Source organism: Oryx dammah, unplaced genomic scaffold (genome assembly GCF_014754425.2).
Source record: "Oryx dammah isolate SB20612 unplaced genomic scaffold, SCBI_Odam_1.1 HiC_scaffold_24, whole genome shotgun sequence".
NCBI lineage: Eukaryota > Metazoa > Chordata > Mammalia > Artiodactyla > Bovidae > Oryx > Oryx dammah.
Genome location: NW_024070208.1, coordinates 59076638 through 59104303, shown reverse-complemented (window position 1 = coordinate 59104303; position 27666 = coordinate 59076638).

Here is a 27666-nt window from a genome sequence, read left to right as displayed (position 1 = left end):
ATTCCCAGAGGGGCTAAATTGACTATGAAGGCTACTGTTTCTACTTGACATGCCATCTGCTGGATGACATCTCAGAATGATCACTGGGAATTAAGTTTAAGCAACTGTATCAGACAGCAGAGGAAGGCAAGGATATTTACACAAGTGATAACAACCTAGGTAACTTTTGGAAACCTCCTCATAGCCAGTATTTTTTGTTTATTTGTTTACAGTTGAATTAAATCCACCTACATGAATTAATCCCATAGATTAGTTTGCCAAATTTTGATAACTAACAAGTCTTTTTTTGCTAATTGAAAATGTGGTTGAACTACCTTTACTGAAGTGTTTATCCAGTTATTTATTATACATGCTCATTTCTTGGACATGAAAATATATGTCAATCCCCATCTCCCAGTTTATCCCCCCCATATGTTTGTTTATTACATCTGTGACTCTATTTATGTTTTGTAAATAAGTTTATTTGTACCATTTTTTTTAAGATGGCACATATAAGTGATTTCATATGATATTTATCTTTCTTTGTCTGACTACCTTCACTCAGTATGACAATCTCTAGGTCTATCCATGTTTCTACAAATGACATTATTTCATTCCTTTTTATGACTAATATCCCCTTGTAAATATGTACCACATCCTCTTTATGCATTCATCCAGCAATGAACATTTAGGTTACTTCCATGTCCTAGCTATTGTAAATAGTGCTTCAGTGAACACTGGGGTGCATGTATCTTTTCAAATTATCATTTTCTCCAGATGTATGCCCAGGAGTAGCATTGCTGGATCATATGCTAGTTCTGTTTTTAGTTTTTAAGGAAATCTCCATACTCTTCTCCATAATGGTAGTACCAATTTACATTCCTACTGACAGCATAGAGGGGAATCTCTTTTCTCCACACCCTCTCTAACATTTATTGTTTGAGATTTGTTGATGCTGATCATTCTCACCTATGTAAGGTGATACATCACTGTAGTTTTGATTTGCATTTCTCTAATAATGAATAATGTTGAGAATGTTTTCATGTGCTTTTTGGCCATCTCTGCGTCTTCTTTGGAGAAATGTCTGTTTATATCTTCTTCCCATTTTTTGATTGGGTTCTTGTTCTTTTGATATTGAGCTGCATGAGCTTTTTGTGTATTTTGGAAATTAATTCCTTGTTGGTCACTTCATTTGCTAATGTTTTCTCCCATTCTGTGGGTTGTTTTTCATTTGTTTGTGGTTTCCTTTGCTCTGCAAAAGCTTTTAAGTTTAATTAGATCCCATTTGCTTTTTTTTTTTTTTTAATTTTCATTACTCTAGGAGATGGATCAAAAATTTTTGCTATGATTTATGTCAGAGAGTGTTCTGCCTATGTTTTCCTATAAGAGTTTTTTATACTGTTTGGGCTTATATTTAGATCTTTAATCCATTTGAGCTTATGTAGGGTAATAGGAAGTGCTCTAATTTCACTCTTTTACATGTAATTATCTAGTTTTCTGTCTGATTCTGGAAATGTATTGCTTTGAGAGATAGTTCAGTGAATTTCAATGTTAAATCTTTCATTTATGAATGTCTAAGTTCTAAATTTGTCAGTACATTTACACAGGACAGCCTGAATTGTTGGGTGTGTGTTCTGGAGTATAAAAGCAGGACTGTTAAAGTAACTGAAATTATTCTTTTCAGTTTGGTTCTAAGGCTTGCATTCTTGGTGTCAATTCAATCTAGTTGTATATCCTGTAAAGTTAGGTTTGGTGACTACCTGTTGGAAATGTTTGTCGTATATGTATATGTGAATATGGGAAATTTAGTTTAAAGGTCAAATGTTACATAGTGACAATGGAGGAATTAATCTAAACCTCATGGGACATCTTATAATGTTATATAATTAACGCATGTACACCTGTGGTGGATTCATGTCAATCTATGCCAAAACCAATACAGAATTGTAAAGTAAAAATTAAAAATAAATAAATAAATTTAAAAAAAAAAAAAAAAATAAAACTAATCCTGAGTACTAAAAAAAAAATAAAATAAAAAAAAATAAAAGCTAAAAAAAAAAAAAATAAAATAAAATAAAATTTAAAATATGTAGATTCATATCTTTAAAGCAAGGGGTACAATTTTGGGTCAAGATTAAATCCTACTATAAATTGAGGCCATTTTGATTCTAAAATATTAGTTTAACCTTTTGAAAACTTTGGAATAATAAGGCATGAAAATTTATCTCTTAATGAGAAACCTTGTATCATTTCTTGGTTATTAAATTGTAAAGTAAGTTTCTCTCAGACCAGAGTGGTGTATTGGAAATATTTCCCAAGGAAGAAAAACAAAACTGACTTGTCTTTTTGCAAGGTCCAGATAAGTGAAAGCATTAATCTAACCAGGAAATTTGTATACTATTACCAGAACATATTGATTATTTCATGATTAGGATAGCTGATTAAAATCCATTTATAAACTCAAATGGTCCCTAGAAGACTGTTCTGTATCTTGCCCTACTTTATAGTTTTCCTGAATTGTAATTATAGATAAGGCAAATACTGTTCATATTTTGAATCTCTCAGATAAAAATTTCTCCATCAATAATTTTTAAAGTTTGGATTAACTTGATTAACATGACATTGTGGGTGCTTTCTATAACACAAATTCTCAATGTCTTGATTTAAATTGATTCCAAGTAGCCACTTTGTACATGCAAAAGTCCATAGAAGTTGATGAAATAAAATTCTGAGAAAAATATTTTAACTCTTTTATAGAGGCAGAAGGTTGTATTGTAATAAATCCTCTGGATTCATAAAAATCAGTTTGAGTAACTGCCTATAAAGTCTCAATAGCAGTAAAATTAGTAAGGGCTGTTTGTTTTACATAGTAGTCATATACGGATTTATTTCTACCATTTCAATTGTGATTTAATATTAATAAAGTTTATCAAATGATAAATACTTGTTTAGAGACATTTTTCATGTGTAATATTCCTTAGACTTGAATGTACATATAAATCAACTGTATTAAATACTCAAATTCCTAGACCACTCTACCAGAGAATCTGATTAGGTATTTGTGAAGTGGCACCTGAATATGTACATTTTAACAGACATTTTTGAACTCCAAATTGAAATTTATAATACTCAGCTCTCTAGGTTGTTAGAAGATTCGAGGGAATGGATCAGACATTTTCATTCACTTGAAAATCATTACTATATAACTTATATTTTTTAAAAACTGAGTAAGTTTATATTCTTAAACCTTTTCTAAACTATCTCAGTAACATAATATTGAAAAGGTTAAGAGCTTGAAATCTAAAGATACTTCCAATGATAGTAATAATTCTATCTAAATTTGCTGTGGTTTGATGTTTTACAAGATTCTTACCTTCCTTAGAATAATAAAGTTTATATATATCTGGTAAGACTGATTAAGGAAAAATGAGAGAAGAGAAGTCACAAGTTGCCAAATTCATAAATAAAATGCAAGTTGTCACTAGAGGTTAAGATAGTCCACTGAATGTTCAAACTAATACAATTCATGTAATAAAGAATTTTATCTAGACTATACAAATAATAGGTAAAACCTATTCACAATTTTCAAAACAAAAGAAAAAAGAGCAAAATTATAAGTACATTTCACCAGTGGCATCAAAATTATCAAGAAATAGAAGAAATGCTGTTTAAATTCATGTCAAAAGAAAAATGCAAATTGTAACCACAATTAGATACTATTCTACACTTAGTAATGACTGAAATTAGAAACTGACAATATAATGATGTAGAGAAATGAGCATTTTCATACACTGATGACAGAAGCATAAAAATGCTATAATCACTTTGGAAAAGTATTTGGCAGGATCTAAAAAATTAAGCACACTCGTTCTCTGTAACCCAGGAATGTCTTTCCTAAGGAAAATATACTACATCAAAAGAAAGTGATTGAATATATGCAAAAGAAGGTATAAATATGAATTCAAAATCATCACTTCTAATAGAAAATAATTGGAAATGCCCTAAATGTCACCAGCAGTAAGCTAGATGGATAAATGTGTGAAGTCTTTATATAATGGGAACTATGGTTTATAATAATGTTAATAACGCATGTCTCTACATGTTGACTGGACAGAGGGGCCTGGTAGGCTGCAGTCCCTGGGGTCGCGAAAAGTCAGACATGACTGAGCGACTTCACTTTCACTTTTCACTTTCATTCATTGGAGAAGGAAATGGCAACCCACTCCAGTACTCTTGCCTGGAAAATCCCATGAGTGGAGGAGCCTGGTAAACTGAAGTCCATGGGGTCACTAAGAGTCAGACACAACTGAGTACTTTTCACTTTCATGCATCAGAGAAGGAAATGCAACCCACTGCAGTGTTCTCGCCTGGAGAATCCTAGGGATGGGAGAGCCTGGTGGGCTACAGTCTACAGGGTTGCACAGAGTTGGACACAACTGAAGTGACTTAGCAGCAGCAGCAGCTTCACATTGACACCACTCCAAACCACCCTACTCTCACCATCTACTGTCTAGTAAGTGCTCAAGTCTAAAATTAGCCCAAGAGGGAAAGGTAGTATGAGGAAATGGCCCAGGAAACAGATCATTGGAATTTATTCAAGGATTCCCGTACAGAGCACTGGGAAACTGATCTAGTTCTCTTTAATTTCATCTGGCTGCATCTTCTATTCCACTCCAGCACTTCTTAGATTCCTTCTGATATCTAAATAGGTGCCCAATACTTTTCAACCTCTGTTTTTTTCTCTTTGCCACTTCCATGTGTAGCCTGATTACAGTACCTGCATACCTCCATGGGACACTGAGACTCTTGTATCATAAAAATATACATATTCAACTCAAGGCATTGCCCTTACCTTGCCTCTTACCCTTGCACACTCCATCGTCCACTACTCCTGACTTTCCTAAATCACTTTACTTCTCTAAAGCCAAGTTTCTTCTCAGTAAAATGCTGTTGACAAAGTTAGGTGTTTAGATGGTAGGAGAGTGGTTACTTGTGAAAGGCAGGGGTGAAAGAGGACATGAGGGGCTCTAAAGGGAAGCAGTTGCAGTCTGTTTCTTGATCCAGATGCTGGTTACATAGGTTGGCTCACTTTCTGAAAATTTGTATACGCATGATTTATCCTTTCTTACTTTCTTTCTTTCTTTTTTTTTTTTTTGACACATTATACTTCAAAATAAAAAGTTTGCTTAAAAGACATACTGGTTTTACTACTCTAAAATTATATTTGACTATAAGTCCTACTATAATAATAAGATGAAGATTATGAAAGTGAGATGCCAAGAATAAGTAATTCTTTAATTCATCTACACAAATAATACTTAAATAGCTGCAAATTGTAAAACATTGTGTTAGGTATTCACTGTCAATATAATCCTTGTCCTTAACAATTTTATAATCTTGTTGAAGTGCAAAAATAAACCAGAACTAATAAATAAATGCGATGAAAGGGCATGGAAAAGGCAATGAAAAGGTTATTGCCCTGGAGAATAAGATCTATGAGAAATATGAAACTTGTTATGGTATGTAACTAAAATTTTGAGGAACCATAGATTAAGGCACTCACAAATGTGAAATTTGAAAAACCAAGTACACAATGTTACTTAATGTTGCCAGACCTCAGTTTGTTTGAAATTATGTTCTCAACCACTCTAGTTTATCCTGCTTTGATACCTGCTTCAACAGAAGGTATCCAGTTCAGCTGTTACCTCTTCATTTATCAGTTTATAATTGACAAGTACAATAATCAATAATATTCTTTCTTATCAAGAGAAACAAGACACAAAGTAATTCAGGTATATTTCTATTAGGTAAAGTCCAAGCAAACTGAATCTATTTTCTTACTATTTTTCATGGTGGTTGTCTTTGCAAAGCCAAAGGAGTAGTGATTGTAAAGGGTCAATAGATATGCTTCCAAAGTACTAGAAATTTTTTATTTATTGATTTGTGTGGTGGTTACATAGGATTTAACTTTTTATTTTGAGTTATAAATGTATAATTATTGTTTTCAGTTTTTAAAGATGTTCATTTGAAAATCACCTAAAAGATCACAGAAATGATGTAACAGTGGACTTTGCAAACCTCTTATTTGGGAGGAAATAAATAGAAAGTAACAAAGGTCACTTCCCTAATCCATCACACTTAAATGAAAGTCGCTTTCATGTCATCAATGTATGATATTCTGTGCTTTAATTTTTAACTTTGTAAGGTAAAAATGACTCCCTAACTATGAAATTTTTTCAAGAATTCAATGCATTCTAGGTTCCATCTTAAGATTGAAATTTCAAAAAACACTATATTTCACAGATGTGACAATATGTATTTGTAGTTATTTAATATATCTTTTTTTTCTCTCACAGAAATGACTAATTCTCTAGGATGACAGTACATAAAATTAAGTGGTCTGCCTATGTATATTCTTATAGCAACACAAAAGTTCCCAGTTAAGTGGAATCCGTCGATTTATATATACGAAGCAAAGTAAAATAGCCTCAGATATCGTGAATTTACATGGACAGAGGAGCCTCGCAGGCTACAGTCCACTGAGTCACAAAGAGTAGGACACAACTGAGTGACTAAGCACAGCAGCATATGCTGTATTGTAAGCATAGTTGAATAGATTTTCTGATTGTTTGTATATAGGGCAAAAGAGAAAGAAAATATTCTCACGTTTGCCTTGAACAACTGGGTAAATGAAATTGTCATGCTCTGAAATAGATCAGGTTACAACATATATGTGCATGTGCTGTGCTGTGCTTAGTTGTGTCCGACTCGACTCTGTCCATAGAGATTCCCCAGGCAAGAATATTGGAGTGGGTTGCCATGTCCCTCTCCAGGGGATCTTCCTGACCCAGGGATCGAACCCAGGTTTCTCACACTGAAGGTGGATTCATTACCATTTGCACCACCAGAGAAACCCCAAAATACTGGAGTGGGTAGCCTATCCTGTCTCCAGGGGATCTTCCAGACCCAGAAATCAAACTGGGATCTCCTACATTGCAGGCAAATTCTTTATCAGCTGAGTTACCAGGGAAGCCCCATATATGTGCATACAAAAATACATATAGTAAAGAATTTGGGGTAGAATATTTTAAGATTCAGAAACCCATTAACATAAAAAAAATAGAATCCCTGAGTTGGCAAGAAAGAGGTCGTGGCAAGAAATGTACATTTGATTGTTTTCAGTCTATATGGGCCTCCCTGATAGAGAGTTGGTAAAGAATCCGCCTGCAATGCAGGAGACCCTGGTTCAATTCCTGGATCAGGAAAACCCACTGTAGAAGGGATAGGCTATCCACTCCAGTATTCTTGGGCTTCCCTGGTGGCTCAGCTGGTAAAGAATCCACCTGCAATGCAGGAAACTTTGGTTCAGTCCTTGAGTTGGGCAGATCCCCTGGAGAAGGGAAGTGCTACCCACTGCAATATGCTGGCCTGGAGAATTTCATTGACTATATAGTCCATGGGGTCTCAAAGAGCTGGACATCACTGAGCAACTTTCACTTCACTTCACTTCAGTCTGTATGAGGTGACCGGAGGTGACCTAAGATGAGGGAAGAGATTGTGTCAGGATACAGAGGAGGACCAGAATCTTAGCTCTGCCCAGTCTAACTGGGAGGCTGTGGGCATGATATTTACATCCTATGATCACAGTAAAACCCGTATTCTAGGATTTTTGTAAAGACTGATTAAGACAACCATTGTATGTCAAGACTAGATTATAACTGGAGATTCAGATTTAAGTGCTTGACAAACATTATTTTAATTAGGATATTAACCACTTGATTAGTTTAAATATCTCCAAAAGTACTTTCCAATATCCTCCCTCATCAAAAACACCACCAAAGACAGAGACCAAAGGAATGAAAAATAAGAAAAAATTAAAACAACATTTTATAACCATTAATATTTCCTGAAATATCACCTATAAAATGTAATCAACCAGGACAGCTGGCTAAAGAGTTTTATAGAGTAACACTCTGAGGATATGGAAAGCATATTTGGTGCTTATGCTAGCAGGAAGGAGAAATGAAGCCATAGATATAAGAGCACATCATGGGAAGACCACTTTACCTACAAGGACTTAATCACCAACGACATATATAACCATATGTTGAAACATTTCTAAATTCTTATTTGCATAAATTGTATAATAGTGTGGGAAAATACTGCTTGATATTAGACAAATCATTGCAATTACCATTAACTCAATCATCTAAGACACTGAATCCCTTACATTGGAGGGTAAGGGAATGGCAGATACTTATTAAAAATTTATGTCTAATTGCTATTGCTAAAAGCTTATTAATAAGTATAAAATTATCATTGAAAAATATAATAGATATTCAATTAATACTTAATTCTAATGTGTTTGTATTCAGAAATGTATATAAATTGCATATTATTATAGCAGGTAATCATAATGCTTTTTCCCTGCTCTTTTCTCTTTATACTTTTCCAACGTCCAAGAATATTATTACATAATCCACTCTTACAACCAGCTGCTGTGTTGTGCGATGAAACATTTGAAGGATAGTTGCATGCCAGATGGAAAAAACAGGTAACAGTGCCAAACAATGTATAATAAAGCATATTTCTACTTTCATATTCTGGTGGAATCTATTAAAATTTTTATAAACTCAGAAAAAAAAATTGGTACATGATTTTGGGACCTGGATTGCTCAGAAAAAAAGTAAAAATACCAAGAAAGGGAATGCCACATAGAGCAGACTAAGTGTGAAAAAATAAAGGAAACACAATGGCAAAGTTTGAAGTAAAATTTCAGTAGATATAAAGAAGTACAGACAGTGTTCTCCTAAGGTAGGTTACTAACATACTAAAAAGACCATGTAGGATAGTGAAAATACATTGTGAAACTTTGAGTGTAATGAAGAATTTTTAGCAGTCAGCATTTTGTATTGAGGGATTCCCAGGGGTTGGCACTGGTGGTAAAGAGCCCGCCAGCTAATGCAGGAGATATGAGACCCAGGTTGGATCGTTGGGTTGGAAAGATCCCCTGTAGGAAGACACGGACAACCTACTCCAGTAGTCTTGCCTGGAGAATACCATTGACAGAGGAGCCTGGCAGGCTATAATCCATAGGGTAGCACAGAGTTGGAAAACACTGAAGCGACTAAGCACATGTGTATACACGCCTACACATACACACATTTTGTACCGATCTCTAATTTTCTAAAATCAGAGACTCTTATGTTTGCTTTTTACAGTTGACATTTCTTATGAGATAAAGGAAAATGTACTGGAACTCACATTCTCTAGGTAATTCTGACATCTGCTGATCTGAAAGTGATGAAAACCATTGGAGACAGTTAGCCTGGCTAAAGATTGAGTGCATTTTATGATGCTGGCCAAGTATGGATGATCGTGGTTGCCAATTTAAGGAAACGTGGCAGCAGAAAATAATTACTAGAAGGGAAAATCTAAGAACCACACAAGAGAAATGGAACATTGGTAGATTATTTTTAGGTTGACTTCTGTATGAGATGGGTCACTTCTGGAAGAGGAACAGAAGGATTTTCAGGAATGTGGGTTCCTCAATGATGATCTTTTGTTATCCAGAGTAAGTCTATTTTCAGGAGGGTTTTAACTGAGAGACCTAAGGTACTTGAATTTGTATCAGAGTACAGGCTAATGTCTGGATTATTTTCTTTTTTTTAAATTTTAACATTCTTCATCACCTTCTTGAAGGATTTTGTCCTATTTGGTCAAGAGTTATAAAGAAAATTCTGTTGCCTACTAATTTTTTGTTGTTGTTGATGATGTACAGTTTATTTACAGTATTGTGTTAGTTTCAGGTAGACAGCATAGTGATTCAGCTTTTCTCCCCCTCTGATTGCATTCCATTGTAGGTTATTATAAGATACTGTATACAGTCCCTTGTGCTATATAGTAAGTAAATCCTTGTTGATTATTTGTTTTACATATGGTATTTTGTATCTGTTAACCCCATACTTCTAATCTGTTTCTCCCCATGTCCCTCTCCCCTTTGGTGACCATACTTTTTTTTCTGTCTGTAAGTCTGATTCAGTTTTGTATATTGATTTCATTTGTTTTCTTTTTTAAGATTCCACCTATAAGTGACACCATATAGTATTTGTCTTTCTCTGACTTACTTTGCTAAGCATAAGTTCTCATGGTTCATGTTGCTGCAAATGACATTTCATTTTTTATAGTTGATAAACATTCCGTTGGACCACATCTTCTTAGGCCATCATCAAGTTCTGTTGATGGGCACTTGGGCGATTTCTGTTCCTTGGCTATTGTAAATAGTGTGGTATGAACACTGGGGTGTGTATACCTTTTAAAATTAGAGTTATTGTTTTTTTCCAGAGATATAACAAGGATTACTGGATCCTTGTTATATGTTGGCTGGATCATATTTTGGCTCTATATTCTTTGAGCTTTTTAAAGAAACTTCATACTGTTTTCCATAGTGTTGTTGTCTACTAATTTAACGACAATGATAGCATCTGTTAATAATATCAGCACTTAACCCCAGTCTCCATCAATATCCTATGTATCCAATTATCTATATTCTCAGAAGTAACCTAATATATATGTACTTTTGAGGTCTATAAATCTTCAAAATTGGGTTATAGAAGAGTTGAAAATTTATTATAATCATTCTAAAAGATTTGGATTTAATGTGAATGATAGAATTACTAAACTATTCACTGTGGCCTTATGGATACCCTTGTATTAAGTTCTGAGTAGTCTCTTTAATAAATGGTGTTGAGAAAGCTAGATATCCTTATGCAAATGAATGAAATATTAATAGGACCCTTATACTATGCACAAAAATTAACTGGAAATGGATTAAGGACTTAAATGTAAGACCTAAAATCATATAACTTCCTAAGCTTAAGCAGTTTTGATGCCCTGTTGAATATCCTTATGTGATTATCTTTTAAGCCATTTCTCATCCCCATATTCATACGTTCATTCATATATCAGCATCTAGAAAATACTTAGTACATTTTGCTGAATGTATGGATGAGGAAATAATAAATTGCTCCACATACAAACTTAATTTTTTCTATATTGTCCCCATTTCTAAATGTTTCCCCCTTCTTATGTCATTCTATTTCTTAAGTAATATTCAAAGAAAACAAAACTCAAAAACTCTTGGTCATCCATACAGTTTTACTCATAGTTATGTTTTACAAACATTAGAACTATAAATTGGGAACATACTAATGAGGTGGATTAAACCCAGAGGACACGCTTTTAGTCCTGGAGAGATGATACTCCTGATTTAAGTTTATTAGGGACTGGTTAGACACATGTTATGTTTGTTGTGTTCATTTTAATACCTCACAGAAGCAAAATATGAACAGGAACTGCTTTGTTTAATTCTATGTTTCATAAGTATGCAGATTTATTAAGAAATTGATAATTGACAAAATTAGGGATACTGTATATAACTGCTTATGATTTTCTTTAAGAATCATTAATGGAAATCCCTAAATACTTCTTTCAGTTCTTTTGAAAAATATAAATTATTATATATAAAATATATATGCTTATATATTATACATTTTATGTATATATTTAATCATACATTACTTGGCAGAAGTTTAAAGCAAAGTAAACTGTTTTTTTGTGGTATCTAAAATTAAAACAAAACTTACCCAAACATTTTATCAATTATTTCCTTTATGACTCTATGAAGCAAACTGTAAAGACTGAGAATAAAATATTACAATTAATAATTATAAAATTTATGATTTAAATTTCAACTCCCATTCATGATACACTGTAATTTTCATCATTCCATTTCTGTTCCAAATCATAGAAATCCTAAGATAATGTATAGTAAATGTAAAATGAAATATAATATAAATATATAAAATAAAAATATGGAAGTCAGCACTCCCAATGAGATTTTTGAGAATCAAAGTTAACACTAAAATAGAGAGCAGAGAGCAGAGCTGAAACCATGGCCTGTTGTACTCTTGATCTGGAAGCGGGTGGGAGTTGCCAAAAGTTCTGTTCTTACAGGGAAACCATGAAAAAAATGTATAAAAGACTTTCATTCAAACCTTGAAAATGACTAGAGTTGGGCTCATGGATAGAAACTAGAGATCAAGTGTGCAGTTCATAATCTCTCCCCAGCTTTAAAAAGAGGGCTTCATAAAGCTTATACTGACCTTTTCCCAGAGCTAAAGCTTTTATGAAACTATAGTCTAGGCAGGTGGGAAAAGAAATCACAAACCCTTAACCAGAGAGTGAGCCAGGCCACCTGCTATTTTGAACAACAGATTTTCTACATCCCCAAAATAAGCACACAAAATCATCCCAAACCAAAATTAAAGAACTATATTTTGGACAGAAAGCCACAAAGGAAGAGCTAACTGAAAAATAAAAAAGTGCTTAAACAGATAAAGGTATTCAGAAAGATAGAGAGTAATGGAAAAAATGATCACACTACAATTCACACAAAGAAATCTGACAGTAAATAGTATAAAAAGAACTCTAAGCATAAGACAGATGTAAAAAAGCAAAATATATATGCTTCCATATGAATTTCAAATATAAGATTAATCTGAATAGACGTTTAAGTGAGCGTTTTTAAGAGTTTATTCAAAGATATAGAAGGCAACTGAAATTCTTTCAAAAAGAAAAAAAAACTGAAAAGTATCAATTGACTGTCATCAAAAACAATTAAATGTTCCAATTGTGAATGAGATACTGACAATTAAGATGCAGGAGAGAGGAAAGTGAAAGTCACTGTGTCTGACTCTTTGTGATCCCTTAAACTGTAGCCTGCCAGGCTCCTCTGTCCATGGGATTCTCCAGGCCAGAGTACTGGACTGCATAGCCATTTCCTTTTCCAGAGGATCTTCCCAGCCCAGGGATCAAACCCAGGTCTCCCACATTGCAGGTGAATTCTTTACCATCTGAGTCACCAGAGAAACCCCATGAGAGAGGAAGGTAAATGTTAAGCAAATAAAAGTCCAATTAACAACTTTGAAAGGCTAGATTAATGGTTCTTTTTAAATGTTTAGTGAGAATTTCTATAAAAGAACACAGAAAATTGGTAACTTAGATCTAAAACTGAGATACATTTCAGGTGCTAAAGTAAAAAAAAAACTTACATAGATTAATGAGAGTAAGGGGAGATTATTCAGGGATTATATATATATATATATATATATATATATATAAACTATTGGGCAACCCACTCCAGTATTCTTGCCTGGAGAATTTTATGGACAGAGGAGCCTGGCAGGATACAATCCATGGGGTCACAAAGAGTTGGACACAACTGAGCAACTAACTTTCAGTGGAGGCAAAATACAGAAGATATACAGGGGGTGACAGTTGTCTGGATATCACTTTCTTTAATCAAAACTAAATAGCATTTAAAAAAAAAATTCAAGTATCTTGGTACCAATGTCTGAGGAGGGCTTACAAATAGCTGTGAAAAGAAGAGAAGCAAAAAACAAAGGAGAAAAGGAAACATATACCGATTTGAATGCAGAATTCTAAAGAATAGCAAGGAAAGATAAGAAAGCCTTCCTCAGTGATCAGTGCAAAGAAATAGAGGAAAACCATATAATGGGAAAGACGAGATATCTCTTCAAGAAAATTAGAGATACCAGGGGAATATTTCATGCAAAGAAGGGCACCAAGAAAGGACAAAAATAGTATGGACCTAACAGAAGCAGAAGATATTAAGAAGTGGTGGCAAGAATGCACAGAAACTGTACAAAAAAGATCTTCATGATCCAGAAAACCACAATGGTGTGATTGCTCACCTAGAGCCAGACATCCTGGAATGCAATGTCAAATGGGCCTTAGGAAGCATCACTACGAACAAAGCTAGTGGAGGTGATGGAATTCCAGGGGAGCTATTTCAAATCCTGAAAGATGATGCTGTGAAAGTGCTGCTATCAATATCCCAGCAAATTTGGAAAACTCAGCAGTGGCCACAGGACTGGAAAAGGCCAGTTTTTATTTCGACCCCAAAGAAGAGCGATGCCAAAGAATGTTTGAACTACTTCACAATTGCACTCATCTCACACGCTAGTAAAGTAATACTAAAAATTCTCCAAGGCAGGCTTTAAAACTATGGGAACAATAAAATTCCAGATGTTTAAACTGGATTTACAAGAGGCAGAGGAACCAGAGATCAAGTTGCCAACATCTGTTGGATCACGGAAAAATCAAGAGTTCCAGAAAAATATGCTTTATTGAATATGCCAAAGCCTTTGACTGTGTGGATCACAAAAAACTGTGGAAAATTCTTCAAGACATGGAAATACCAGGCCACCTTACCTACCTCCTGAGAAATCTGTATGCAGGTCAAGAAGCAACAGTTAGGACCAGACATGGGACAGCAGACTGGTTCCAAATCAGGAAAGGAGTACGTCACTGCTGTGTACTGTCACCCTGCTTATTTAACTTATATGCAGAATACATTATGCAAAATGCCAGACTGGATGAAGCACAGGCTGGAATCAAGATTCCTGGGAGAAATATCAATAATCTCAGATATGCAGATGACATCACCCTTATGCAGAAAGTGAAGAACTAAAGAGCCTCTTGATAACAGTGAAAGAGGAGAATAAAAAAGTTGGTTTAAAACTAAACTTTCAGAAAACTAAAATCATGGCATCCGGTCCCATCACTTCATGATAAATAGATGGGGAAACAATGGAAACAGTGGCAGTTTTTATTCTCCTGGGCTCCCAAATCATTGCAGATGGTTACTGCAGCCATGAAATTAAAAGACTCTTGCTCCTTGGAAGAAAAGCTATGACCAGCCTAGACAGCATATTAAAAAGCAGAGACATTACTTTGCCAACAAAGGTCTGTCTAGTCAAAGTAGATTCCAGTAGTCATGTATGGATTTGAGAGTTGGACTATAAAGAAAGCTGAGCACCGAAGAATTTATGCTTTTGAATTGTGGTGTTGGAGAAGACTCTTGAGTGTCATTTGGACTACAAAGACATCCAACCAGTCAATCCTCAAGGAAATCAGTCCTGAATATTCATTGGAAGGACTGATGTTGAAGCTGAAACTCCAATCCTTTGGCCACCTGATGTAAAAAACTGACTCACTGGAAAAGACCCTGATGCTGGGAAAGATTGAAAGCAGGAGAAGAGGACGACAGAGGATTGGATGATTTGATGGCATCACCAACTCGATGGACATGAGTGTGAGCAACTCCAGTAGTTGGTGATGGACAGGAAACCCTGGGGTTCTGCAGTCCATGGGGTTGCAAAGTCAGACACGACTGAGTGACTGAACTGAACTCATAACTATTAAATATGTTATCACTAAAAACAAACTAAAAACATAATACAATGACAGTAAACATAAAAGTAATGAAGGAAAGTAATTTTCAGTCTAGAATATTGAATTGAATTAAATTATTATTAAGGGAAATATAGTCTTTGGGACATAGTTATTCACTCAAAGAAATACAGAATGATGTGGTTTCAAAAGAAAAATGCATACAAACAAAGGTGTAAGTTAGAATAAAAAAAAAACTAAGCTCAGGTATTGATAGGAAATGTTGGTGAATTTAGTTAATCAATAATATAAAAGAAAAACATTAAATGCATAGCTAAATGGTATAGCCTAAGAAGCGGAAGTTGGAAGTTTAGACAACTCTAACAAACAGATTGGGGGATAGCAGACTAGAGATGTTGTTTAGTGAATACTGATGCAAGGGCTAAGGACTTAATCTCATTCTGAGGGACTTATTCTGAAATCAATGCACCAAAAAAGGTCAGACTTCATTATAGTTATAATTCAGTATTGATGTTAAATATATATGGTCATGCAATAAAAGAGTTAAAATATGTGTTATTTGCAAATCCACAGATTAAACAAAGATTGCATATAGAAAAACTTTAACACTAGAATGAATGCTTTCACAGGAAAAGATAAACTAAGATAAAGGATGTTAAACATGAATTTATTTGTAAGTTTTTAGGATTATACTCATTATATTCAGAATGTTCAAAAATAATTTTGTAGAACTATTAAGGCTATTTACATCTTTTAAGACATAGTTACAACAAAATGAAAGTAAAAGTTTGGAAAAAAAGTTTCATGAAATGCTAACCCCAAAAAAGAATTTTCCACACAAAAATTATAAAAATATAATTTAAGTAAACTATTAAAGAAATGATAGAATAGGTAGTTAATGATAAAAGAAGCATTCCACAATAGTGCACAAATAAATAAGTTTTATATACCTAAAACTAGAGCTAAAAATATATAATAAAAAAAATCTTAAGTCTAAGACCACAATCATAGTAAATATTTTATTAAACTAGACCCAAAATATGTGATGAAAAATCTTAAGACTAAGGCCACAATCATAGTAGATATTTTATTATACTTCCATAGATATATAAATTGTTTAAGCAGTTATACAAAATTTTATAACTTTAATATACATACATAGAAAAGGTATTCATTACAGTTTAAACTGATAAAGGAGAAACCAAACTCATTTATTAAAATACATGCCAAGGAAAATGCTAAGATATATGCCTTCAACCTTATGGAAGATAAAACATAACACCAAACTAATTGCATTCCTCATATTCAAAGGTGGGATCTCATTCATTTCCCTTAAACATGACCTAGTTTTAATGACTTGGTAGAACAATAGAATATTGTCAAGTGATCTAGAGCGTTACTAGCCTAGTCTTTCAGAACACTAGTCTGCCTGCAATGCAGGAGACCCAGGTTCAATCCCTGGGTCAGAAAGATCCCCTGGAGAAGGGAATGACTACCCCCTCCAGTATTCTTGCCTGGAGAATTCAACAGACAGAGGAACCTTATGGACTATAGTCCATGAGGCCACAAAGAGTCAGATGACTGAGTGACTACACTTTCACTTTTCAGAACACCAACAGTTTCTACTCTTCTTTGGGGTCTTGAATTGCCATATAAGAAATTCAACAACCCCAAGGATCCCATGCTATGAAGAAGCCCACAACAAATAATGGGCCATGTATAAAGGCTCCAAGTGGAGTTATAATTTTATAACTATTCCCACCAAGGCCCTCAAATATGAATGTGATTAACCATCTTAGACTTCTGGTTGATTCCATCCATCAGCTGAATACCATCAAATAATGTCAGTTGGCACCACTTGGAGCAGAAGAATTACTCAGTAGAATGGTCCCCAAATTCTTGATGTACAACATTTTGAAATATAGCAAGATATTTATTGGTTAATATTCTAGGCTAATTTAGTAGGCAGCAATAATTAGAACAAGCAGTGTTTTAAAAAGTATAAATCAGATAAGACCATTCTTTTCTACATTTTCAAGAATCAATATTGGAAAAGTGACTCATGTAGTCTATCACATTCAGAAGTTGAATCAAGAAAAAAATTTTTTTTCACTTTAGTAGAATAAAAGAATCAATAAAACACATTGGGTCAATTTAGAGGTAGAACAAATTCATATTTAATCTAACATTTTAGTAAAATGGATTGAATGCAATCTTCTGTAGGAAAAAAGCATTTTGACTGTCAATGTCAAATTTTTCACAGTCCAGGGTTTTAAAAATTTAGGTATCCAGGGACTCCTTCTTATAGTTCTTCCTTAAATCTTATGAAATGAAAAATAAATTAATGAATAAGTAAATGCAATTTCAGATTCTACTTATGCTAAAGGGACTAAATTTGTTAAATGCTCTAATCATCCTAAGATAAACAGATGGCTTCTATTCAAGCAAAGCAAAGCAGTAATTATACACATCTGTATAATACCAATAAAATCTAATATATCCAGAAGCTATTGGCTGCCATTTCAAACAACAGTCTCTGAGAATAACATGTGTATAATCATTTAGTCATTTTTCATAAAAGCTATACTGACACCCACATAATTTTTATCATGCCAAACACAAAGCATCTTTGATTAATTCCTTCTTAAGGAAAAAGTGCTATTGACTCAATGGGATATCAAGTTTGTTAATCTTATCATCTCTTTGTCATATTTTTTCTTTTGTATGACATTAGAAATTTGCTTCTGTTTGTAAAGAAAGCTCATGTTTACTTAGTTTTTTGAAGAAACTTGTATATCCCAATCATCAGGGGTATAATAAATATTACACCTCTAAATATCATTCTAAAAATATTGGCTGCCAACAGAGCTGAATACTGTTCTTTGAATCCTCAATGTTTCTTTTGAATTTTCATACACAACCAGAAATGCCATCACCTCAAGTAGGGTGTTGTGGTTTCACGTGAAGGAACAGCAGCTCAGCCATCTGGAGAGACACTTTAAAGGTTTTTATTGTCCAGTTGGTTTCTCTAGTTCTATATGGCAGCCTGTAGACACCCACATATTCTGTCTAGAAGTGCAAATAAATGTTTTTATTTCTGGCAGCTCATGTAAAATGCTGCTCTTCAGATAGCCAGACTGAAATGCTTCTGGTTACCAAAATAATTTCATTAGCCCAGTTAGAATGACATGCATAAAATTGAGATTATACCCTGTAAAATCAATTCTCATTACTAACCTTAATGAGGCCAATATGTTTTTCTATATACAAAGTGCTGAAGAGTTTAGCCTAATTTTAGGAACAAATGAAAATACAGATTTGTGAATGTTTGTGGAGACTGTGCTGTTTTTTTTAATAAAGATATTTCTAACTTACTAATCTTTAAGGGAAATTGATGACAACTGTTAACATTCTTCAAAAAATGTAATGTTCATTTCAGTTATTTCTGCCTTCGAAATTCCATTTTGTACTTCAATTAAATCTGTATTGATCATTGTGAGTTAATTGGCATATATGCAAATAAATTTGCATTGTCTAAACTGAAAAGCTGAAGTTTTACCCATGTCAGCAAAGATGGTAAAAATAGAGCCTTTATTATTACTGTTTTTTAGAGCCAGGAACCTGATGAGCTTTAATTCTTATTTTTATTGGACTTTAGCTGCTTTACGGTGTTGTCTTAGTTTCTGATGTACAACAAAGGGAATTGGCTATATTGTTTACATATATCCCCCCTGTCTTGGATTTCCTTCACATTTAGGTCACCACAGAACATTGAGTAGATTTCCCTGTTCTACACAGTAGATTCTCATTAGTTATCTATTTTATACATAGCCTCAATAGTGAATGTATGTCAATCCCAATCTCCCAGTTCATCCCACCCCTCTTCTTTCCCCTTGACACCCATATATTTATTCTCTATGTTTGTCTCCACTTTTGCTTTGCAAATAGGATTGTCTATAATATTTTGCTAGATCAAACACGCATGTGTTAATATAATAGTTTTTCTGACTTCACTCTGTATGACAGTCTCTAAGTCCATCCACGTCTCTGCAAATGGCACATTTTGTTCTTTTTATGGCTGAATAATCCTAAATAAAATCCCTTATGACTATGCAGTGGAAATGAGAAAAAGAGTTGTGGGACTAGATCTGTTACACAGAGTGCCTGATGAACTATGGATGGAGGTTCATGACATTGTACAAGAGACAGGAATCAAGACCATCCCCAAGAAAAAGAAATGCAAAAAAGGAAAATGGCTGTCTGAGGAGGCCTTACAAATAGCTGTGAAAAGAGGGGAAGCAAAAAGCAAAGGAGAAAAGGAAAGATATATCCATTTGAGTGCAGAGTTCCAAGAATAGCAAGAAGAGATAAGAAAGCCTTCCTCAGCAATCAATGCAAAGAAATAGAGGAAAAGAACAGAATGGGAAAGACTAGAGATCTCTTCAAGAAAATTAGAGATACCGAGGGAACAATTCATGCAAAGATGGGCCTGATAAAGGACGGAAAATTTATGGACCTAACAGAAGCAGAAGATATTAAGAGGTGGCAAGAATATACAGAAGAAATGTACAAAAAAGATCTTCACGACCCAGATAATCACGATGGTGTGATCACTCATCTAGAGCCAGACATCCTGGAATGTGAAGTCAAGTGGGTCTTAGAAAGCATCACTGTGAACAAAGCTAGTGGAGGTGATGGAATTCCAGCTGAGCTGTTTCAAATCCTGAAAGAAGATGCTGAGAAACTGCTGCACTCAATATGCCAGAAAACTTAGAAAACTCAGCAGTGGCCACAGGACTGGAAAAGGTCAGTTTTCATTCCAATCCCAAAGAAAGGCAATGCCAAAGGATGCTCAAACTACCACACAATTGCACTCATCTCACATGCTAGTAAAGTAATGCTCAAAATTCTCCAAGCCAGGCTTCAGCAATATGTGAATTGTGAACTTCCAGATGTTCAAGCTGATTTTAGAAAAGGCAGAGGAACCAGAGATCAAACTGCCAACATCCACTGGATCATGGAAAAAGTAAGAGAGTTCCAGGAAAACATCTATTTATTCTTTATTGACTATGCCAAAGCCTTTGATTATGTGGATCACAATAAATAGTGGAAAATTCTGAGAGAGATGGGAATACAAGGCCACCTGACCTGCCTCTTGAGAAACCTGTACGTAGGTCAGGAAGCAACAGTTAGAACTGGACATGGAACAACAGACTCGTTCCAAATAGGAAAAGGAGTATGTCAAGGCTCTATATTGTCCCCTTGCTTATTTAACTTATATGCAGAGAACATCATGAGAAATGCTGGGCTGGAGGTACCACAGGCTGGAATCAAGATTGCAGGGAGAAATATCAATAACCTCAGATATGCAGATGACACCACCCTTATGGCAGAAAGTGAAGAAGAACTAAAGAGCCTCTTGATGGAAGTGAAAGAGAAGAGTGAAAAATTTTGCTTAAAGCTCAACATTCAGCAAATTAAGATCATGTCATCCGGTCCCATCAGTTCATGGCAAATAGAAGGGAAAACAATGGAAGCAGCCTTTATTTTCTGGGGGGCTCCAAAATCACTGCAGATGGTGACTGCAGCCATGAAATTAAAAGACACTTGCTCCTTGGAAGAAAAGCTATGACCAACCTAGACAGCATATTAAAAAGCAGAAACATTACTTTACCAACAAAGGCCCATCTAGTCAAAACTATGGTTTTCCCAGTAGTCATGTATGGAGGTGAGAGTTGGACTATAAAGAAAGCTGAGTGCTGAAGAATTGATGCTTTTGAACTGTGCTGTTGAAGAAGACTCTTCAGTGTCCCTTGGACTGAAAGGGGATCCAACCAGTCCATCCTAAAGTAAATCAGTCCTGAATATTCATTGGAAGGACTGATGCCGAAGCTGAAATCCCAATACTTTGGCCACCTGATGCAAAGATCTGACTCACTGGAAAAGACCCTGATTCTGGGAAAGATTGAAGGCAGGAGGAGAAAGGGACTACAGAGGATGAGGTGGTTGGATGCCATCACTGACTTGATGGACATGAGTTTGAGTAGGCTCCGGGAGTTAGTGATAGACAGGGAAGCCTGGCATTCTGCAGTCCATGGGGTTGCAAAATCTGACACAACTGAGTGAGTGAACTGAACTGGAAACTCTGTTTCACCTTTGCAACTTTTCTGTAAATCTAAGTTCATTTAACAACAACAAAAAAAAAAGTTTAAAAAAATTGAATCCTGATAACGTGTTAAAATGGCAAAAGTTTAATATATAATAAACATAAATAACTACATCATGAGACTAAGAAAAATAAATCAGTTGGGAGGGACAAAAGTTATAAGCAGTAATACAGAGAAAGTGACACATCAAAGGTTTATAGAAGAAATTTAAGAAATTCAACCTCATGAGCAATCATAGAATTGAAAATTCAGCTTTATTTTCATGCCTATCATAATAACCAAAAGCACAGTATCAAAGGTTGGTGAGAATGTGGAGCAGTATTCACATTCATCTGTGGTCAGAGTACCAAGTATAAAGAAAAGTTAGGAGATTACTGGACAATTAATTACTGGTAATGTAAAAATTAGAAAAAAATTTTGGTAAAATTTTTTAAATCTATGTACTATTTATATATATAATCTATGTACCCGTTATTCTGTTCCTGGTGTGTATACTAGATAAAATCAAAAGTACGCAGGATACATGTATGGAAGTATTCATAGCATCACTTGAAATAGAAAAAAAAGTGGGAGGAACAGTCTCTATATCTATTGACAGAGAATAATAATTCACATTCATGTGTATTCATATAATGGGACACTGAACAGAAGCAAATATGAATGAAATTGCACAACATCTTAATATTGGTGAACTTTACAAATAATTTTTCTTGAAAAAAGTAAGTTGCAGAGGACATATAAGTTCAACTTCTCAAAAGTTTTAAAACATACAAAGTAATATCACAGTATCCTTGTAACTCACAAAGTTGCAGAAAATGAACCAGAATAATACACACAAAATGCAGGATAAAAGAAGCTTTTCTGAAGAGAATCAAGGAAGTAGATTGGGAGGAAAATTCAATAGGATTGATAATGTTAAGCTAGTTGATGGATATACAGGCATATGTTGTTTTATTTCTTAACGTTTTGCATAGGTGTTTCCTTGATAGCTCAGTGGGTAGAGAATCCGCCAGCAATGCGGGAGACCTGGGTTCGATCCTTGGGTTGGGAAGATCCCCTGGAGGAGGGAAAGGCTACCCACTCCAGTATTCTGGCCTGGAGAATACCATGGACAGTCCATGGAGTCTCAAAGAGTCAGACACAGCTGAGTGACTTTCACTTTTCGATGTTTTATAACTACATTTTAATTCTATATATTAGATTTATCAAACTAGCTGCTTCTCTCTTAACAGGATTTTGAGTAATATATTTCTTAAAACATTTTACAAGAAGCTCTTATTACCATACTGGTTTTAAAAGCATAGAGTCTAATATATAAATTTATCTGTATACATTGATTGGTTAAAGTTATTAAAAGTGCAATAGTCTTTCTTCCTTTCATATTGTGTGTTACTATCTTATCTTAGAGTCAGAAAATCTAAACTTTTTCCTTGTTTGTTGGTGAGGATTACTATCACTATTGCTTATATTGTTGATCTGAATACATGCTAGAAATAAAACTAAAATAAACGTGGACCTTGAGGAGTAAAAAACAACGCTGTGCTTAGTGCTTGTCCCCTGGGATTGCGAGCGGTTTTCCCTCAACAGTGCTTTCATTATCCTACTTGAATGTCACGAATTTATTGTGGTTCAAGATCTGACTTTCATATTTGTAGGGTTATTAAACTGTATAATTACATTCAGAATTGATTTATCATTCACTTGTGACATAATTTAATCAAGCTCTTAAAACTCATCTATTAAGCCAGAGCAACAGTTTCAGTTTAGTTCAGTCACTCAGTCATGACCGACTCTTTGCCACCCCGTGAAGTACAGCATGCCAGGCCTCCATGTCCATCACCATCTCCCGGAGTTCATTCAAACTCACGTCTATCAACTCGGTAATGCCATCAGGCCATCTCATCCTCTGTCATCCCCTTCTCCTCCTGCCCCCAGTCGCTCCCAGCATCAGAGTCTTTTCCAATGAGTCAACACTTTGCATGAGGTGCCCCAAGTACTGGAGTTTCAGCTTTAGCATCATTCCTTCCAAAGAAATCCCAGGGCTGATCTCATTTAGAATGGACTGGTTGGATCTCCTTGCAGTCCAAGGGACTCTCAAGAGTTGTCAACACCACATCTCAAAAAGCATCAATTCTTCAGCAGTCAGCTTTCTTTATAGTCTAATTCTCACATCCATATGTGACCACAGGAAAAACCATAGCCTTGACTAGATGGACCTTTGTTGGCAAAGTCAAGTCTCTGCTTTTCAATATGTTATCTAAGTTGGTCAAAACTTTTCTTCCAAGGAGTAAGTGTCTTTTAATTTCATGGCTGCAGTCACCATCTGCAGTGATTTTGGAGCCCCAAGAAATAAAGTCTGACACTGTTTCCACTGTTTCCCCATCTATTTCCCATGAGGTGATAGAACCAGATGCCATGGTTTTAGTTTTCTGAATGTTGAGCTTTAAGCCAACTTTTTCACTCTCCACTTTCACTTTCATAAAAAGCCTTAAGAAGCTTTTTAGTTCCTCTTCACTTTCTGCCAAAAGGGTGGTATCATTTGCATATCTGAGATTATTGATATTTCTCCCAGCAATCTTGATTCTAGCCCAGAGTTTCTCATGATGTACTCTGCATATAAGTTAAATAAGCAGGGTGATGATATAGAGCCTTGACGTACTCCTTTTCCTATTTGGAACCAGTCTGTTGTTCCATGTCCAGTTCAAACTGCTGCTTCCTGACTTGCATGCAGGTTTTCTCAACGGGCAGGTCAGGTGGTCTGCTATGCACATCTCATTCAGAATTTTACATGGTTTATTGTGATCCACACAATCAAAGCTTTGGCATAGTCAATAAAGCAGAAATAGATGTTTTTCTGGAACTCTCTTGCTTTTTCAAAGATCCAGCAGATATTGGCAATGTTATCTCTGGTTCCTCTGCCTTTTCTAAAACCAGCTTGAACATCTGGAAGTTCATAGTTCATGTATTACTGAAGCCTGGCTTGGAGAATTTTGAGCATTACTTTACTAGCATGTGAGATGAGAGCAATTGTGCAGTAGTTTGAGCATCCTTTGGCATTGCCTTTCTTTGGGACTGGAATGAAAACTGACCTTTTCCAGTACTGTGGCCACTGCTGAATTTTCCAAATTTGCTGGCATGTTGAGTGCAGCACTTTCACAGCATCATGTTTTAGGATTTGAAATAGCTCAACTGGAATTCCATCACCTCCACTAGCTTTGTTTGTAGTGATGCTTTCTAAGGCCCATTTGACTTCACATTCCAGGATGTCTGGCTCTAGATGAGTGATCACACCATAGTGATTATCTGGGTCATGAAGATCATTTTTGTACAGTTCTTCCATGTATTCTTGCCACCTCTTCTTAATATATTCTGTTTCTGTTAGGTCCATACCATTTCTGTCCTTTATTCAGCCCATCTTTGCATGAACTGTTCCCTTGGTATCTCCAAATTTCTTGAAGAGATCTCTAGTCTTTCCCATTCTGTTGTTTTCCTCTATTTCTTTGCATTGGTCTCTGAGGAAGGCTTTCTTATCTCTCCTTGCTATTCTTTGAAACTCTGCATTCAGATGCGTATATCTTTCCTTCTCTCCTTTGCTTTTCACTTCTCTTTTTTTCACATCTATTTGTAAGGCCTCCCCAGACAGCCATTTTGCTTTTTTGCATTTCTTTTCCATGGGGTTGGTCTTGATCCCTGTCTACTGTACAATGTCATGATCCTCCATCCACAGTTCATCAGGCACTCTATCAGATCTAGTCCCTTAAATCTATTTCTCACTTCCATTGTATAATCATAAGGGAATTGATTTAGGTCATACCTGAATGGTCTAGTGGTTTTCCCTACTTTCTTCAATTTAAGTCTGAATTTGGCAATAAGGAGTTCATGATCTGAGCCACAGTCAGCTCCTGGTCTTGTTTTTGCTGACATTATAGAGCCTTCTCCATCTTTGGCTGCAAAGAATATAATCAATCTTATTTTGTTGTTGACCATCTGGTGATGTCCATGTGTAGAATCTTCTCTTGTGTTGTTGGAAGAGGGTGTTTGCTATGACCAGTGTGTTCTCTTGGCAAAACTCTATTAGCCTTTACATTGCTTCATTCCATTTTCCAAGGCCAAATTTGCCTGTTACTTCAGGTGTTTCTTGACTTCCTACTTATGCATTCCAGTCCCCTATAATGAAAAGGACATCTTTTGGGGGTGTTAGTTCTAAAAGGTCTTGTAGGTCTTCACAGAACCGTTCAACTTCAGCTTCTTCAGCATTACTGGTCAGGGCGTAGACTTGGATTACTGTGATATTGAATGGTTTGCCCTGGAAATGAACAGAGATCATTCTGTCATTTTTGAGATTGCATCCAAGTACTTGCATTTTGGACTCTTTTGTTGACCATGATGGCTACTCCATTTCTTCTGAGGGATTCCTGCCCACAGTAGTAGATATAATGGTCATCTGAGTTAAATTCACCCATTCCAGTCCATTTTAGTTCACTGATTCCTAGAATGTTGACGTTCACTCTTGCCATCTCGTTTAACCACTTCCAATTTGCCTTGATTCATGGACCTACATTCCAGGTTCCTATGCAATATTGCTCTTACAGCATCAGACCTTGCTTCTACCACCAGTCACATCCACAACTGGGTATTGTTTTTGTTTTGGCTGCATCCGTTCATTCTTTCTGGAGTTATTTCTCCACTGATCTCCAGTAGCATGTTGGGCACCTACTGACCTGGGGAGTTCCTCTTTCAGTATCCTGTCATTTTGCCTTTTCATACTGTTCATGGGGTTCTCAAGGCAAGAATACTGAAGTGGCTTGCCATTCTCTTTTCCAGTGGACCACATTTTCTCTGACCTCTCCACCACAACTCACCCATCTTGGGTTGTCCCACATGGCATGGCTTAGTTTCATTGAGTTAGACAAGGCTGTGGTCCGTGTGATTAGATTGACTAGTGTTCTGTGTTTATGGTTTTAGTGCGTCTGCCCCACTCGCAATACCTACCATCTTACTTGGGTTTTTCTTACCTTGGATGTGGGGTATCTCTTCATGGCTGCTCCAGCAAAGCGCAGCTGCTGCTCCTTATGTGGGATGAGGGGTATCTCCTCACTGCCACTCCTCCTGACCTTGAACGTGGAGTAGCTCCTCTCAGCCCTCCTGTGCCTGTGCAGCCGCCTGTCCTTGGACGTGGGATTGCTCCTCTCAGCCACAGCCTCTGGCCTAGGACGTGGGGTAGCTCCTCTTGGCCACAGTTCTGCAAGCTCCATCACAGCCTGTGCGCTTCAGTTTACCTATTCAAAATAAAATTAGAACTCTTAAATTAAAAGAAGGGATTGAAGGGATCAAGGACTTATTATTAGCAGATTATCTTCTCCCCCTAGGCAGACCCATGATGGAAAACAGCAGAATCAGAAAGTTGTTTTAAGAGCATTTTATAAGGATAAGCATAGTTAAATGAATCAGATATTTATTGGTATCAAGATAACAACAATTAATATGTTCATCCAAAATATTAATAATTATCACCTTGCTGATGGAACATGAATATTCAAAACCCATTGACTAAGATTCTTTCTCCTCTGACCAGGGTAAGGATGACAACCACCAATGTTTGCCTCTGGGGCTAAATTTTTTCTTACAATCTCATGATAGATAGTTCATATTTTTGATTGACAAATTCTTTTTAGACACAAGATAATGCATTCAGCCAAATTACAAATAGGTTTTCATGAGGCTTAGGACATTGTCTGCCTTTGAGGTGACTTTGTATAAATCTGCTTTGATACATTGTGTTGATTTTCAGATGTAACTCTCATAGGATATCTGATATCCTTTGTTTTATTTGCATCTGATGTCTGTCATCCAACATAATAGCTATCACTTCTAGTTTTGTGTTGTCTGCAATTTTAATCATCCAAGCCATTGATAAAAATATGAAACAGAGCAGGGGCAAAAATCTCTGTTGCATACTACCAGAATCTATCTTCTCTCTTGACAGATTTTTCAGTAATTATAGATTTTTTTGAACATGATCAACCATTGACAATTCTGTCCAAATGCCCTGCCTTCCAACAAAATGACTTCTTATTCCTAAGGACATTACATAGAAGTTTGTGAAATACCTTCACCAGGCAGATGTACTACATCTACTAAGTTACTCAAACTAGTAATTGTGCAGTAAACTTCCATGAAAGAATATATAGTTGGTCTCAAGTGAGCTAGTCTTTGTGTCCACATAGCAAGCAGAAACCTGGGC